The following is a 19,157-nucleotide window of genomic DNA, read 5'->3' on the forward strand; positions in this document are numbered from 1 at the left end:
GTGGCTTTTCTTTTTATCTCATCAAGTTCTATTTTTCCATGCCCATGAATTAGTATATGAGGTCAGATTCTTAACATGTTAAATGAAAACCATGTGAATAGAAAATCTATACTTTTAACACAAAGCATCTGTTTCAAAATTCTTTTCTCCTTACTGGCTAGTCATGTTCTCACCCATAATGCCAGATAAAAATAGTCCTGAAATATTTGAGATTCAAACCTGATCAAAGATGAATTTGTTCTATTTGGAACTACTTGTATTTGCTATATTAATAAGATTCATGGCATATTTTTTTAATGTTTGTATTTATTTTTAAGAGAGAGAGACAGAGCATGAGCGGAGGAAGGAGACTGATGGAGGCTTGAACTCACAAACCATAAGATCATGATCTGAGCCGAAGTCGGATGTTCAACCGACTGAACCACGCAGGTGCTCCTAGATTCATGGCTTATTTTTAATGTAAAAGGCTGAAAGAAACATGATTTAAGTGCAAAATAGGAATATATCTGTGTCATATGTCTGAAATTCTGGTTATTCTTTAAAATATGTCATTGATTAATTAATATTAACAGTTTCAGAGTAATATCTTGTGAAAATCCAGAAAAAAATATAATGACAAAAGATAGTACCTATTTGAATAGATATTTGGGAAATAACTTTGTCTAATTTATTATCTTTTATCCCTCTTCCTACCACAGAAACAAATTTTTCTCTAGTATTCACTGTGAGGTCTAGTTCTTGGAGATGAAACTCAGGCTGGAGACCCTCTATGACTGAGTTTCCCTTGAGTTTTTACCTCTCAAAGATGCCCACAGTGAAATCTCCAGTTAGAGTTCAGACTTTTTTAATCATAACACTGGTTCCTGCTCATGTTTCTGCTAATGCGGTCTTTACTCCTGCAAGTAGTAATTATATTCACCTGCCGTTTTCTCCAAGTTGGAAGCAGCTGTTTGTCTGTGACCTCACTTCTCTTAGGGACCTAAGAGGAGTTGCTGATTTTTCAGTTTGTTTAGAACAGATCATCGACTTCCAAGGTTCTTATATACCAAACCAGAAACTCTTAGTCCCTTTGTCCTGTTTTGAACTTTAAAAAATTCACTAAAAATATTTAAGATGGTACCCTATCCATCCATTCTCATCTATCTCCTGGAGTTTGTCCTGAGATGTTTTAATTCTGCTCTCTTGTGTACTTAACACTTGCCTCTTCCCTGGTATACACACATACACATTCCAAATATTGAGGGGAAAAAAAAAAATATATATATATATATATATATATATATATATGCATTGCCTAATGCAATCAAGTAGTAAAGTGAAATGAAAATTTTTTCATTAAGTTTTCAAAGAATATGCCTAACACAAAACTTATTTGAGGATGCTATTGGAATGATGAAGTAAATCAGAAGAAAAGAGGATTCCAGAAACAATAATGTGACACATAATATAGCCTGATTAAATATTCATATTGTCAATTGTATAACAACTATATAGAGTTCAAAGTTTGGCAGAAAGAAGCAGGAAAACAAGGAATCAAGAGATTGTCCCACTCATCTCTCCATGTAGAAAACTATATTCGGAATCACTTAATAAAGTGTTTAGACAAGGAGAAAATTATAGTTCAAAGAAATAAGAATATGAAGGAAAACAAGGATTAATAGCATTTATAAAAACTAAAAAATATAAACAAAAGATGGCATAATCATAAAAATATTTTTGTTTTAGCAGTGACCAATTTTTATCTAATCATTGTATTTACTTACCAAATAGTTGTAATATATTGGGAAGAGGAAGAAGAAAAAGAGAAGGGGAAAATGCAAAATAGACACACACACACACACACACACACACACAAGGGAGTTAAAATTCTCATCTACTGTAAGATAAATTAAAAACATAATGTCTAAAACTGGTAACAAAATTTTCAGTATATGCAGAAATATGGAGAAAATGGAGATATAGAGAAATATGGGCATATGGAGAAATATGGGGAAAACTAAAAATAATAACTAACTTTATTATAAGTGTTGCCTCTAGGAAGCAGGGTGGAGTTGACTGTTAGAAGCCTGCTGATTTTGGTTTACACTTGTAGCATTAGTCGTATGTGAATTTTTTTAAGTATACATGTATATTGATTAAAATAATCATTAAAAAATAGCCCCCAGATAACCCAGTGAGGAATTTCTCACTGTAGCCTAAGTAAAATACTTTATCCCAGCAAAGATATTGGCATATTTCTCTTGCTGAGTTTGATCCCCATAAATTCTCCATCCCAGACATCATTTTTACTCTTATCTACATTCCTGAAACTAAATTTGCCTTGGGCTTTTACCTCTGCTTCCTTGAGTCTAGACAGGCTGTGTGTATATGTGTGTGTGTGTGTGTGTGTGTGCAAGTAAAAGGCAAATACTGTACATGCTTGTGAATTTTGCTAGGTGTTTTTGTTCACATAATTGAGTGGAATGTAAATAGCTACATATAAGCATTCTAGAGTCCATCTTTTTCTTTATAAAGAGTAACTAATGTTTGATTGTAACTATATCATAATTTGCTGTATATTACTTCACTTAAAGATGTTTTTTTGTCTCCATAAAATGTTTTCAAAGCACTATGGTTAGCAACTTCATTCATCTCTCATAGCATGCATCACAAATATGTATAAGTATTAAAATCTCTAGAAGTGTAACTGTTGATCAAAGGAAATGTGAATTTTTCAGTTAGATGTTTTCTAAATGTCTTTTATAAATAACTGTAATAACACACACTCTGACCAACAGTATATAAGAATGACTATTCCCTCTTATGCTCACTGTTACTACAAAACATGTAAATATATGCACATCTGAGAGCAGAAAATGTCATCTGATTTATTTTGTATTTACTTAATTATAAGATCCTTTTAATATGCTTATTAGTTATTTTTAGTCCTATGAACTAATTCATATCATTTATTAGGTTGTATGAGTTTCATTAATTTCAATGTTAGCCTTATCGGATATCAAAGCACCATAAATAATGTGACTTCAATCTTGTAGCCCTATTTTTTTTTTGTTTACATTGATTTCTTTGCCTATTTTGCTCCAGTTCCACACAGCTTTAATCTATGTTGTTTTTTTTTTTTTTTATGTTACATCATAATATCAAGTGGAACAAATCATTTTTCTTCTTTGCTGTCATTGTATGGAAGTCTTTCAGGAAATTGCTAACATCGTGATTAAACTTATTATGGTTAAACTCAAGGTGTGTGCCATTTTTGCTTAAGCAGTGATTTTCCTCTATACCTTTCTGACCTATCTGCATTAGTTCATTATTACATGCATGTTTCAGGAGGAAGTTGAGGAAAATCCCACAGTATCTTAATAATTAAACAAGCATAAATATGTTATATTGGTTAGCCCAACTAACAGAGGTCTGCTGTTTTCTTTGGAATCAGACAAACATGGGTTTAAATCCATTTTTACCATTTAAGAACTTACCAACAACAACAAAAAAGACATCATTTCTTAGGATTCAGGTTTCCTTATCTGTAAAAGGGAGATAAAATATCTTGCTTGAAAACAAGATATGCATTTAAGGACAGAATCAAATACTGCCTAAGAGTTCATACCTTGAAGACAGACATCCTTGGGTTAAATTCTGGTTCAAGCTTTTTACAGTAATGAAGCTTGTATAAGTCACCAGGTCAAAATCTTTTCTCTAATGACTTCTAACTTTGCAATCGAAGTAAGAAATGTGTTCTCTAGAACCTTAATTTCCTCATTTGTAAATTGGGAATCATAGTAACTAAATGAGTTAATAACCAAAAAGTACTTAGAGCAGGACATGATGCTAAGTACTCAATATATATTTTAACTCTATTACTACTTGGACCTATTTAACATTTTATGTGGGTCTTTCTTGAATAAATAAAGAATCAACAAGTTAACTTACATGCTGCAAAGAAGGATTTTACTTATTATTTTGCAATGATTACTTGTGAGTCCGCTGTGAACACTTTGTGCTCCTGATGCCAGAAAGGAAGGTCTATATGTGATTTATAGACTATTTGACCTTGAATTCCAAAGACATCCATGTGAGCACAATCCAGTGGCCTAGACTCCTCTCTGTTACGCATCTAAGGATTTCAAGTGAAACCTACTTACTTCATTTTCTTTCTGATAGATAAGGGATGACGGTGAGTATGGAACATGCAATACTTTCCTCTACCTCTTTCCAAAGCCATTACAATGAGAATTGTGTGTGTACATTTGTACTGTATGCCTCTGTGTGTGTGTGTATATGTGTGTGTGTAACAGAAAAATAAAACCTGTTGACCGACTTCTGCATTTGGCCAGATCTACAGAGTCAGTATGCATAACAGGATAGGGAAGAATGACAATTTGGTTTTGTTTCAGATTTGTTTTCGTTCTGGCTCACTCTTAAAGCACCTAAAAGGTACAAAATTACAAACAGCATGTAGGTGGTTGGACCCAGCTACCATTTTCTACCTCCTGTCTCATGGAGCTGTGCCAAAGTGTGGTGGTCTCCACAATTCAGTTGTAGTGATCTTACTCCATTAAGTCAGAAAATCTACAGACTTACATCAGGAAAGCACTAATCTTTGGATTCATCTCAGCTACAGAAATTACTTATAACTGTAAGTAAACCTTTAACCAGCACACACACCAGATTTAATGTTAGGGTTAGAGGCCTCAAATATCTTATCTTTGCCTGCACAGGGTCACTCTCTCCTTATCTGCATTCATACCAATGACTGGAAATTTCTCCTTCATGTTTACCTGGATTTTCAGTGGTCAGTTCTAACCACAGCTCACCACAACCTCAAGCTCAATTTTTCTACCCCAGCACACAGCTAGTCAACGTGTTGCTTCACAGCAAGGATCCAAATCAAATACCTATGAACAAAGCCTGTTGTGTAGGTGGCTCCCATACTTGCTTTTGAACATTAAAAGAGAAAAGAAAAACTATTGCTGAATGTGCCTCCCACAGTTTTTCATACTGCTGACCTCCAAACCTGACCCACAGGAAATGAAACATCCATTACCTTTTGTCTAAAGGTTTCAGAACCCTATGTGACTGAACAGGGAGCTTTGTGAGAATTGATTTTGCCACAGCACTCACACATGGGTATTGCTTTAGTGTTATTTTGAAATCACCGGAGGCTTAAATCATTCAGGGAACGTTTACTATGGGATTTGGTTAACAGTCAGTATAACTGAACAGTTGAACAAACAACATATATACATGGTTAAAACAAGACTTTTTTTTTTTTACATTTTCTAATGACCTTTCTACTATCAATAAAATTTCCACATGAAATCTGATCTTATTTAAGATTTCAGAGGTTTCATATTTGTAAGTATTTTACATGGAAATATTACAATAGTATCATACCAACTCCTAAAGACCAACTATCACCAGCTGGACCATATTGCTCACTTAAAATGTGGATAAATTATAGCCTGAAAGTACTATCACATGACAATTTTCTGATCAGTTGAATATATTATATAGGACTAACATTAAGGGCTATAAAAAATGTTATCCCCCTGCTTTGAAAGAAGTCACTCCATAATGTGAATATAAAGTTTAACATCTTATGATAAGTGATCCAAAGACTCTTGAAATATAACATTAAAAACTCAGAAAATGTTAGAAGGATATCAAAATGTCTTACAGAAATTAAGATAGCTGGGCATGAGAAATGGCTCCAAGTCTGCAGAGAACTTGCTTTCTATCGCCTGACTCCTTCTTTCTGTGCACGCCCACTTTATTCTTCTCTCTTTCCTCACTACTTTTTTTTTTAATTTTTCCAGACCACATGGCCATAGATGATCACTGACAGTGTCTGAAAAATGCCCACTGCACAAATAGAAACAAGAATAAAAAATAATTGGTTTAATTTGGTTGAGACATGGTCCCCTCAAATCCACTCAACTGTATGAATGGATGGTATAGGAATATACTATTCAAAAAAGAAGAGAATTTATGGCAAGTAATGATTAATAAAGAGACAAAACAACAGATATACACTATTTTATCATTATGGAGCTTCCTTTAGTCATGACCTCTTACCTTACCTGTCAGTTCTACCACTTCTTCAAAGCAACCCATTGTTCTCAACCAACAACATACCTTCTTCATTTTAAAACAAAAAAGTAACTAGGACTGAATCTGCCAATTGCATTTGATCTTACTTTTAGAACACAAGTTTCTTCCTCAGAAATCTGCTTTTTTTTTTTTTTTTTTTTTTTTTTTTTTTTTTTTCCAGGCAGAATGTCCTGGAAGATATTGAAACGTCATTGGCATAGTTGCATGGTCTTGACTCAGTGACTCTCACAGCGCAAAGTCAACACTGTTTTTTAAATAATACATGGCAGGGGTGCCTGGGTGGCTCAGTTGGTTGAGCGTCAGATTTGGATCTTGTGGTCCGTGGGTTCGAGCCCTGTGTCAGCCTCTGGGCTGACAGCTCAGAGCCTGGAGCCTGCTTCAGATTCTGTGTCTCCCTCTCTCACTGCCCCTCCCCCAACTCACTTTCTATCTCTCTGTCTCTTTCTGTCTCTCAAAAATAAATAAACATTAAATAATTAAATAAAATACAGCAAACACCTCCTAGATTACATGACTTAAGTTCCTACTTTCTAAGGTCATCATACAAATACACTGGAAAGAGAAACAAATCAAAGATTTCACCCTATGAAAACCCTTATGTATATTTACATAGTCCCTTCTGGTGGCTATTACCACTGCTCTGAATATCTTCTTCTTTGAAGATCCAGAATCATCCTTTTTTTGTGCAACGCTCCTTCACATATTTATGTATTTTTAAAACATGAAAGTAATTGCTCTCAAGGTTTGCAAAACTAAGTCATTTCATATTCATGGAATATATAAGGGCTGTTTTGGTGGAAGAACTCGAGTGGTGTCATGAGAGTTAGGAGGGAGGTTCTAAACAACCGACCAATAGAGAATCAGAAGCCCATCTAGTTGAATACATTGGTGTTTATCAAGACGAAACCTATTAATGTTTCATTAACCACATTTACACAAATGAAAGCAAGTATTTTAGAATTTATATTAAGAATCCATGAAAAACTAATAGAACGTCAAACTCCTAAAAATTTTCAGGCTATTAAATCAAATTCACAGACCAAAAAGCCTCTTTGAAGTGATTGATGCTATCGACATACATGAATTCAATAAGACTAGTTATCAGGTGTGTGTGAACAACACTGTATCCCCAGCACTTAGCCTATACTCGGGCAAAGAGTAGACACTTAATAAAAATCTTTTGAATGAATAAATAAGCAAACACAAGCCATAATAGAGTTAACATAAACATGAGGAAGAACAGTGACCTTGAAGAATCCACTCATTATTTCTGGAGTTTTATTATAATAGTGGTTCCTCGAGTTAGCCTGTTGAAGAGTAGTTTCCTGAGCCTGGAAGCAGAAACAAAGATGACTTCTTTGACAAAGCAAATCTATCTTTTCTGTGATTTTCTGAGGCACGCAGAAGTGATACAGGGAAGCTTCTGCACTGGGATCGCAGCAACTGTCTTTTGGCTCCCCCTAGGGTATGAACTGGAGATATAAAACTGACAGAGGTTTTAAGTTCTGAAAAAAATATGTATACTGAGGTGTAAAATAAAAAGTATGAATGTAATGTGATAGTTGAGTCGTGAATGAGTTGTTAATAAAACCCAAGGTTGCTATGGTAAGGGTATTTAATACTATTATAAAGGCAGTATCATGCATGATAACTTGAAATTCTCCACAAAAAAGAGTTTTTAAATGTGACTAAATTGGGTAGTTATTTGTTCTCTACCAACACCATAGTAGCAGATGAGAGTGAGGATTCAGACACAATAAAAGCAGCTTTTATATGATTTGGAAAAATCATATATAAAAAACAATGAGGCAATAAGAAAAACAGTGAATTACTTAAATGCCATTAGCCCTTTTTATTTCTAATATTAACAAAAAGTAATATTTAGCAAAAGTAAGTAACTGAACCGCTCTTAGTGTTTGAGGACCTTCTTACATATCAGGTTTGTTTGCTAAGTTTATCTATGTTTTATCATTAGTCTTTACAACTCTGCTTGCCAAGTATTAATAACTATAGTAGCGTAATTCAATATGTTTTAAGCCACACTTGTTTTTATATTATAAAATAAGGATTGCGAGTTTTGAACGCAGATCTCTTATTTCAAAGTCAGTGCTCTCTTCCAAATTGTTGCTGGGATTCATAGCTATAGCCATGACAACTTAGTGACCTCCTTCGGGATAACTATCTTTTCACAAATAGGTCCCTGATGGGTCTTGAGGCACTTTCTAAGCTCAATGAGTTCAAAACTGTACTCTGCTTTATTCATGTTACAAATACACTATAGTTCAAAGATCTTATACAAAAGAAGATAAAACAAATTAATTGCCAATTTATTTGGCGTGGTCTCTAGAAAACGTGGCCCTTCTTTTAAAGAAAAAGTTTTGGTATGGCAGCTACGTAATACTTAAATCTGTTCTTACTATGGCCATTTATTGTCACTAGTTTCCGTAGGGAATTAATTGTTAATAATACTGGTATGAAACATAAGCTAAATGTTAAAGAAAAGAGCTAAATATTATTTAAAAACATCTATAAGATTCAGAATGATTTATAGGGATAGTTACATCTGTTGGTTGAATTCTAAGCTTCCAAGCGCCCTTTCCCCTTCTCAAGACGTAACTAATTTTCATCAGGACTCCATCTAAAAACTGAGTGTCCTCAAGCGCCTCATTCTAGTCCACGTGAATTTGGCTAAGTCTGTCAACAAATTCCATTTTCATGGCCAAAGTGATTTATTTAGGGGCTGGAAATGTGATTTTCACCAATGCAATAAGAGTGAATGTCAGGGCTTTGTGTAGGAGTTACTAAGGACTAAGTTACTAAGTTTCTTAGGACTAAGAAATCTCTATGTGAGCCACACAACTTGCAAGCAAAAGTATCTGAATTGATTCAGAATTTAGTTCAGGGAATTAAAGATTGACAGTATCAGATCCTGAAATTCAAATTAACTGAATTAAGGAGGCAGAACAAAAGGTAGTAAAGACCCCGCCTCTCCCTCCTCAACAACGCAAGATGGCAATCCTTATGTGTTGGTAAAGTAGCTGTGAATCTGTGATCACTGTACATAGCACTCAGATTTTGTCTATAATAAGCCTGCAAAATTAGGGTTGGGGCAGAAAAATGTCCTAATGTCTGAGTGTGTTGACTAATGCTGCAGCTTTAAGGAAGGTCCTGAAAGATACAAGCTTTTCTGACATCAGCCCATCTGAAAGCAGGAAAAAAAAAAAAAAAAATAGAGCTTTGCTGAAAGCAACTCCTTTGCCTATGGACTGAAACAAAGAATGACCAAATTCTAAACATTTTAGAAAATGTTGGAGAAGCCAAATTCTATCTATAAAACTAAAGTTAGGGCAAAGTTATACGAGATCGCTTTTGGTAGGTAGGATATTTGTTAGGCAATACGATCAGAGCCTAAGGGAAATTTGACATCATCTCCTATCTACAAACCCACAGCGTTATTGAAAAGCTTCAACCTGGTTATTAAAAAGAGGAGGGGTGAGGGGAGGGAGGGGTGGGAAGGAAGAAGAGAGGAATAAGAGAGAAAATAACTTCAGGGATGTGTACGGAAGGCAGGTTCTGTTTCAGCAGCAACACCCATCCACAGTATTGAATTAAGAGAGATTTGGGGGAAGCCTGGGTGGCTCAGTAGTAGGTTAGGACTCTTGATTTAGCCTCAGGTCTTCATCTAGCAGTGTGTTGGATCAAGCCCCACACTGCCCTGTCAGCGCAGAGCCTCCTTGGGATTGTCTTTCTCTCCTCTCTCTGCCCTCTCCCCGCTTGTGTTCTCTCTCAAAAATAAATAAACTTTTATAAAAAGAGAGAGATTATGAATGGTATGCTACAATACAGTGCATGGGCGGGGCTTATTTGCATAACAGAATTCACAGGCCTGATTGGAGGTTCAAATGTTATAATCAGATAATCTTTCTAGTTTTGTTTTCTAGCACACACCATTGTCTCAAATCGGGGAGATGTGAAGCTTGTTAAAAGTTTTAAGGGAGTGGTTTTAAAAGGAGACTCCGATCGCTTCTCGGCCTTTTGGCTAAGATCAAGTGTAAAAGGAGACTCCGATACTGATAAATAGGTGCCTATGATTATTCATCTCAGCACACAGTGGTCACACACTAGAATTTGCACTGAAAGGAAGATGGTTAGGGCAGGGTAGGTGTAGTCTCTAGTCCATGCACCTCTCAGATATAAACATGAAGGATAATGTATAAGAGAGAGTCCTGGAACAAACAGCCCCGGCAGCCAGGCAACCCCTTTACAATAGGCAAGAAAGGTTTTGTTATTGCTAAGCAGAACATGAGAAGGTCCAGAGATGAGACGCACGAGGATATTGTTTCCGTTCTCTGATGTTCGAATGGAAGATTTTGCCATTAACAACTGCTTGTGTCCTAACTGTTCCATAAGCTTAATAAAATAAAGAATTTCATTCAGAAGGCCTTTTTGGGGTAACCAAATCCTTATCTTCTTGAGGGACAGAAGTGGGACATATTTTTAAAATGATGTTTCAATGCAAAACATTTTAGATCACTGTGTTGGTACCAAAGACTGCATATGCATAAAATCTTTTTCATGTTTTTACATGTGGCAGTTTTTATTCTTTTTGTGATCAAGTCATATCAAAGTAACATACAAGTTTGCCATGGATTATCTGTGCTTTGTGAAATGCAAAAAGGTGAAAATCTATGCTTCTTTATTTGTCATATATTTTTCCAGGGAAGTATTACCCAATGTATATTCTGAAAAGCAATAAATATATGATCCATTCCTTAAAGATGGGAGCCCCCTTGTCAAAAAAATTTGAGTAACTTGGCATATATTTCATTTTTTTATGGAGCATTACTGTACTAAGTAATCTATTAAACCTTGTGAGAAATCTTAATTTTAAAAATTGTCAAATTTCGGTGTGCCTGGGTGGCTCAGTCAGTTAAGCCTCTGGCTTCAGCTCAGGTCATGATCTCATGGTCTGTGAGTTCGAGCACCACATTAGGCTCTGTGCTGACAACTCAGAGCCCGGAGCTGCTTCAGATTCTGTGTCTCCCTCTCTCTCTCTGCCCCTTCCCCACTTGTGCTCTCTCTTTCTCTCTCTCAAAAATAAACATTAAAAAAATAAATTTAAAAAATTGTCAAATTTCAGTAAGCTATAAATATGTTTAAATTTCATTAATATTTATCCTTTGATCTTTGACTTAATTAGGAGACTTTTTTTATTAATTTCTGAATTATCAACTATAGATTCAGAGTTATGGATGTAGATATAGAATGAAAAAGAATATCATAATTCCATGTAGTCCCAAAAGATCATTCTTAAAGAATATAGGAATTGTAAGAAAACAAAGATAATAAGGAATGTCTAATTCAAAATAGAAAATAATACTAAAACCAGTTTGAAAAATTAATTATTTTTACAAAATAGAATTATGGAAGTTTTAAATTAAATGTATCAATTAATGTTATTAAACACACATCCATCAGTTAGAACTAATTGCTAACATCAAGTAATGTGGGCTTCATTTAGACTCGGAATATATTTATATGGAATACTTTCTTTACAGTAAAATCACTAATCTTATCTTTAATTGTAAATATTGAGGCATATTTCTTATCTTCTAATATTTTATAGTAGGCTAAGCTTAAAATGAAAGCTAATATATAAAACAAGTATTATTGGGAAAGGACTCTAGTCAATATTTGTCAATGAAGTTTTTCCTTTTTTAATCTGAGCTACTACAGGATAGAGAAAGGCATTTTTTAAACAGGAGCTTTACAGCAGATAATTACTTTTAGAAAATCTTATTTCTTATAATCCCCAAATTATTCATGTGTTTGACATTATTAAGTAGCAATAGAAAGACCTTTAACCTTAGAAACACTAATGGCTATCACTATAAAGTGTGAACTATAAAAATACTTGGCTTCAATAACTGGAAGTGACCTATTCAGAAACTCATATTTTGTTTGGGGAAAAATAAACTTATAATGATCAAGTGCATCATTGATTAATTAAGAACCACAGTGACCAAGGTAGAAAATCATCCATATCATAAACTTAAATGAGGTTTCAATCCTAACCTAAGGCAAAGGGATTTGTAGTTTCTGCCAGACTTTGCTGAAGTTAATTAATTAATTAATTAATTAAACAAGTATGTGTGTGTGTGTGTGTGTGTGTGTGTGTGTGTAATGAGCTAAAAGCTTCATATGAGTTATCATCTGGACACTTCTCATTACTTTTCTGTTTATATCTAATATTTATGTCTGAAATCAATTAGTATTAGAGGAATGTTACCTGTGGGCATGCACTAGAAAATACTCAATAAATTATGTAATTTTGCATTTCTAACACGAAATGAGTATATAGGTACCTAGTAAAATAATAACAAATGCTCCACACTGAAGAAACAAGAAATTTGCAGTGCTATGTGAAGTAAATGTCTGTAATTGGGACAAAGACCACCTAGTGAACAAATGTAAAGAGTAGGAAACTTGTTGGATAAACATGGAAAGAAACAAAACTCCCAAGTTAGAGAATCTCAGGATATATCACAGCAAATTACTGACTTTGTGGGAAGGAGCAACAACTCTGCCCGTGGCAAGGGCTGATGAAATTCGGATTTAAAGAAAAGAAACATAGAAGGCATACAGTTCTCATACAAAGCCAGCCTGCTGAGACCAATGTGGTTGACTCTTGATTCCCTCACAAATGCTCCAATCAATCAGATTTAGATCTGCCTCAATACTTCCATTCCCTCCCTGTGTAAGACCCACGTTGCCTCAGAAGTGATTTAAAAAGGGGGTGACTAGAATTGGTTTAAAAAAAGCTCATTTGATTGGCTATTTTCGGGATCAAATGCACCACAATCCCCGGCAATTAAAAGGGTCATTTATCATTCGGTGGCAGTGAGGAATATAAGAAGATAATTGGAAGATTCTTTCATGATATCTCTTTTAACTACTTCACTCCAACTTTGCATTAGTTATCCAGAAGACTACTCACATGACCCTTACACACATTAAAATACCAAACACAACCTAGCAAAAAACAGTCAGAGCACGTGTTAAGATTTGTCACTCAGAGTAAGCCCCGAGACAGCTACATAAATGCATGTCACATTCCTATTATTTTAAGTAAACAGTGCACTTCATGTTGTGCATTAGTCTTCCTCAATCTTTATCTAGACTTGGGTTAAAATGAAACTTTTCAGGCTTACTGAGAGGAGTAATTTGAATTGAATCTCTCTCACAGACAGTGTTAGGTGATGTATTGGACACATCTCATGCCCTATCTCAAATTTCTCACAGCCCACTCTTTGGCCATGGCTGCGGCAACCAGCTTCCTACAACTTGAACACGTCTGCTTCTTCTTCAGCTGTTCCACACAACTCGCTTTCTGGTTCTGTGCTTTCTGATCCAGCAGAATGGGATGCCTCTGGAAACTCTAAACTCACCCAGTCTGGAAGTGGTGGTGCAAAGGATATGGGAGAGAACTTCCTTGCATAAATAATAAGAGATAGGACTCCTTTAAATACCCCCCTTTCAGTCTCTTGCACAGACCATTTCAACTATCTTCTTAGAAGACTATCAAACTATCCTTAGAATATCTGGCAAGATTGGGCACAGTTACTCACAGAGGTAACCTTGGAAAATGCACCCTGATATTGGCTTTTCCTCTTTACTAGTTTAATCATTCCCCGTCCTTTGTTTTTATTTCTTGAGAAAACTTTGCTGAGTAAGCTTACTTCTATATCAGCCTGTCTCAGATTCTGCTTTCCTGGGAAAAGACAAGCTAAGGCACTCAGTATCCTGAGAGACAAAGTGGGGCAAATAAGTGAGTAGCTCTACCTACAAAATGTTGGTTGGATGGGTTTTCTTTTACTCTGTTTCATTAATATTGTAGAATATTCCCAGTAACATCCCAAAATTTAAAAAGTACAATCTTGGTGGGGCACCTGGGTGGCTCAGCCAGTTATGCATCTTACTCTAGGTTTCAGCTCAGGTCATGATCACAAGGTTTCATGAGTTCGGGTCCCCAGTCAGGCCCCATGTTGAAAGCGCAGAGCCTGCTTGGGATTCTCTGTCTCTTCTCTCTCTGCCCCTCCCCCACTTGCGCTGTCTCTGACTCTCTCAAAATAAATAAATACACTGAATAAAATTTGTTAATGTACAAACATGGCTTCCAAGGTCTAGGTTTTCGTAATCCTAAACCCACTGCTTCAGGGAGCTGTGTGCTGAGGGGTGTTAGAGGCAGCTGCTCAGATAAATGTAGGAACACTTTGTTGAGACAGTGTATCTAATAAGTTCCTGAATCTTTGGTTTCTTCACAGTTTTAAGATTTTATATATATATATATATATATATATATATATATATATATAACTCCTTGATATTATTTTGTCTTGCTTTTTGCATAACATTTTGTGGAAAGACAAAAATAAAACCACAAACAGTTATAAAGACATCTGTGAAGAGAGGGTTCACCGTCTGTTCTGACTGAAACAAGCATATAGAAGAGTTGCTTCATAAGGTATGCATCTTGCCTGAAGAACACCATGTTTGCTAAAAAGCGATTGCTTTTGTGTTTTCATTGCCCCAATATTCCATGTGAAAAAATAGCTGCTAAACACAGAAAATTTGACTACAAGCTCTGGATATCAACCTACCCTCCAGCTTACGATTCGAAATGGATATACCAGGTTGTCAATAAATAGCTCAGAGCACTAACCTGGTGTTAAGTCTTCACAGTTCATTGGTGCAGCTAGCAGTTTCTACTCTTCCCCTTGTAGGGTTACTCATGGTCTAGAAATAACTCAATTAACCAAGAAGGAGCAAACAAATAAAATTCATTAAAAACAATAACAAAGAATTTACAGAAATAGTCCATGACATGATAAAATTTTGTGCCCTAATGGTACCCTGGCCTCACTGGCCTTCCTTCAGGAAAGGCTTCTTGGTCTTTCTTTGACTGCTAGTAACTTCCTTGCAATGTGGTATAGCTCAAACTTCTGGCCTTTGGGCATGATGCACTGATTACCATGGTTCACTGATATCAGTTCAGTGGTCTCTCTTATGGCCCCTGGACTCAAGGTCCAAACACTCAAATCTACCACAGACTTCATTCAGTTTATTGGTGATCTTTGGATCGCCACATTTCTTAACACTATCAACTCTTGTCTATTTTCCCTATAGCATTCTGAGAATCACAATCCTGCCCACATCAATACTATATTTTGTAATTAATAATCTACCTCCTATTTGCCCCCCTTTTTTATTTCTTTAAAGTTTAGTTATTTATTTTTGAGACACAGAGCTCACATGAGGGAGGGGCAGAGAGAGAGAGAGAGAGAGAGAGAGGGAAAGAGAGAATCCCAGGCAGGCTCTGCACTGTTAGCACAGAGTCTAGAGCCTGATGCAGGGCTCAAACTCACAAACCATGAGATCATGACCTGAGCCAAAATCAAGAGTTGGGTATTTAACTGACCACCCAGGTGCCCCATCTCACTTTTCTTTGAGCGCCAGCAAATTCTAGGATTCTGTCCTGGGAAATACACATAAAATACCCCTTTTCCCATTCAAAGCATCATTGTTTTTATAAATGAAAAGTGGCCTGGCTTTCAGAAAACCATTTCTATTACGCACCAAAACTAATAGTTGAATTTTCTTCTAAACTGAGACCAACTTTTCTGTGAGGCAATAATAGGCATGGCAAAGTCCTCGTGTTGGGTGTTTTGTAGAGGATAACAATCATAAAGTATAAACTAGCGATCTTTTAGACTATTCTGATTCATGTGCTAGGAAATGTGTTCAGACTGGGAATACTTCAATGCACAAGATAAGCAGTTACTCATACAGGTTTATATTTACATTTTTTACATCTTGTTCTCAAAAAAGGGCCAGCCCCTTCCATTGTACACTGAATATTAGTAAGATCTAATCCATATAACTGGTGGGCTATTGAACATAAGACACATGATTAATGGTGAATTTGTATTTAATGGGAAAATAAAATGAAAGGTATCTTTTGTTTTCATAAGTTCTTATCCTTGACTGAGAGCATTTGATTTAAAAATTTATACATGCAGACATTTGTGTATATACATGTATATTCCATTAATTATCTAGTAGTTGAATGAAAGAGTCAATATATTTGCTTCTTGATCTTTGTGTCCACACTTGTGATATCTAGAGACCATGTTAAGGACAAAAGAATAATGAGTAATGTGTAAACCAATGACTTCAAATAGTTTTGATCTAAAAATGTCAACTAGTAATAGATACTTCTTTGATGATGTGACTCCAAGAAGCATGTCAATTTTCCTTTCTATTGTTACTAAAAGCCGGGGCCACTTTAAATGTTGAGCAATTTATCTCTCCATGTACAGAAGGCCCCAATTTCTCAATGCAGTTACTATGTAATCATAGAAAACTGGACAGGTCATGAACTGGATAAATTATAGTACAATATTCAATGTAATATCATGCAATTATTATAAAAATAAATCTGATCTATACCTTTAAGTCAGCCAGGGAAAGATATTTAACATTAAATAAAGATGGAATTAGGAAGGTAAGTGGTGATACATATTACGCATAGCAAATTTATCACATTTTAGTGCTAAAAGTTTCATAAACTTTTACCCTTTTTTGAAACATGGATAATGCTAAAATTTCAATAGAATACTAGACACTAGCATCTCTAAACTATCTCTTGTAGACTACCACCTACTGCTTTAGATGTGTAAATTATTATTGTCATTAGTATTATTCTGAATTCTTTGCTACCTTCTTGAAGAAACATGGTACCACATGCACCACCATTTTGTTTCATCATTTTTTTAAAAATGCATTCGTTGCAAAAATAAAATCACTTTCGAAAGTTTATTTGGAGCACTCACCCTTATCAAGCCACAGACCCAATGATGATGGTAACTTCTCATGTGACACCATTAGTGTCTCTTTTTCTAATGACAGCTGTGACCAGCCAGTCCGCTTACTGTTCTACTGACACTTAACCTGTGTGTTGCAAAGCCATGTTTTTCTGATAAACAAAGTCTACGTAGTTCTAGTCCTTTCTATTTCGGCAACTTAAAAACTGAATACAATGTGACTGAAGGGAAAATATTTTTCTCAGATGGAAGTTGGGATCTTTGGTCAAAAGCCATTGAGAGTTCCCCACGGCCTTATAGAGGATAAAGGCAGTTGTGATAAGGCCCTTGTGCTGCTGCCGTGTAGCTTTCAGCGAACCGATTCCACTGTTGTCTCTCAAGGGAGTGAGTAATGGAGAATGACAAGGAAAACAAGCATACACACACGCACACATACAATTGGATATTTTTCCCTGTAAACTGTGAGTTATACCCTTCTGGGAGCTTTTCTCAAGGGTATGACTAAAAATTGCAAAGAGAAAACTCTCCTCTGACAATAACTACTCAAGAAGTACCTCTTATAAGGAAATTAAGGAAGTGTTGCATGATTTCATTACTGTAAGAGATGTTCCCCCACCTTTTTTTGATATGAAGATCCACAAGGGATCAAGTAAGTCTTCAGAAAAATTTTTCCTTTAACATTTAAATATGGATGCCTGGGTGGCTCAGTTGGTTGAGCGTCTGACTTCGGCTCAGGTCATGATCTTGTGGTTCTGTGCTGGAGCCCGCATTGGGCTCTGTGCTAACAGCTCAGAGCCTGGAGCCTGCTTCAGATTCTGTGTCTCCCTCTCTCTCTGCCCCTCCCCTGCTGGTGCTCTGTCTCAGTCTCTCTCTCTCTCTCTCTCTCAAAAATGAATAAACATTAAAAAATTAACATTTAAATCTGCCAAAATAAATGTTTAAAACATAATTCTGACTTCCTTTTAAAAAAGCAAAGAGAGCTAAGTAAATATTGACTCAAAACAGGAGGTCTGGTTGTTTTAAAAGTTTGACCTGGATTCTATAACTTCAAGCTTTTTGAATTTTTTAGTTTGTTTTGCTGAATGTCTAAATCAAAAGCGCCAACCTCTTGGTGTGCCTATGCCACACAAACAAATGTTACCATTTTTACAAATGGAGCTAAAAGAACTGTGATATTTGTCTGTCACATGAGCTCTCCTCCACACAGGTCCTCAGCAAATCTCAGCAGATCCCACTGCTTTCCAGCTTGTGCCAGATTCCCTGAAGATTAATTGGTAAACTACCTGAAGTCTCTTTTGAATCCCTAGTAACACTGAGAGTTAATGAACTCTCAAAAAACAGCTCCCTGCCTTCTTCAGTTTTGCAAGGAACATGTAGGATATAATGGGACAGGCAAGAATAATTTCTTCGCCTACCTATAAAAATACTTATGAAACACCCACTGAAGTAAGTTTTGGCTTAATCATAGGAAATTCAAGAACCAAGTGCAAAAATAATAATAATAAATAGCCCTTAAAATAATGCTCACTATGAATTAAAGCAATAGCATCAACAGCCTGTGTTTGATTTCTTAGATGTGTGAGGGCTGGTCGTGTTTGTTATCTGTGCTTAGAAGATTTACACATAGTCAAATCTCTCTTTTGTTTTCCTTACAACCTTCTGATATTGAAATTGCTTCTTTTTGAAATTATATTTGCAAATCACCTTTAGTTCCTGGGAATGTAATAAAAATACATAGTAATTTTAGTCCTAGGAATAATAATAGGTACTTTAGATTAAAGAACTCATTATCAGACATTGCACATTCTTATTTATTTCTATTCAATTTATTCAAATGAGAATGAATAAAGAATGAATAAAGACATTCTTATTTATTTCTATTCAATTTATTCAAATGATCCACAAAAGTGATTTCACAGTATCTTGATAAAATGTAATGGCTATTAATAGAGAATTTAAGCATTTGCAAATTTATTTACTTTCATAGAAGAGATTGATACAAGGGCACATTTTGCAAAACTTATAAAAATCATCCCATCTATAATTGATGTCATATCAATTTTTGAGTATTGGAATGTAGCTTTGTTTTTTGTTTTGATTACCGTGGATTTTTCACCAACAAAATAAAAAGAGCACATTTTTTTAAAGAACACATTGTTGAAG

The sequence above is a fragment of the Leopardus geoffroyi genome, chromosome D4 (genome assembly GCF_018350155.1).
Source record: "Leopardus geoffroyi isolate Oge1 chromosome D4, O.geoffroyi_Oge1_pat1.0, whole genome shotgun sequence".
Lineage (NCBI taxonomy): Eukaryota > Metazoa > Chordata > Mammalia > Carnivora > Felidae > Leopardus > Leopardus geoffroyi.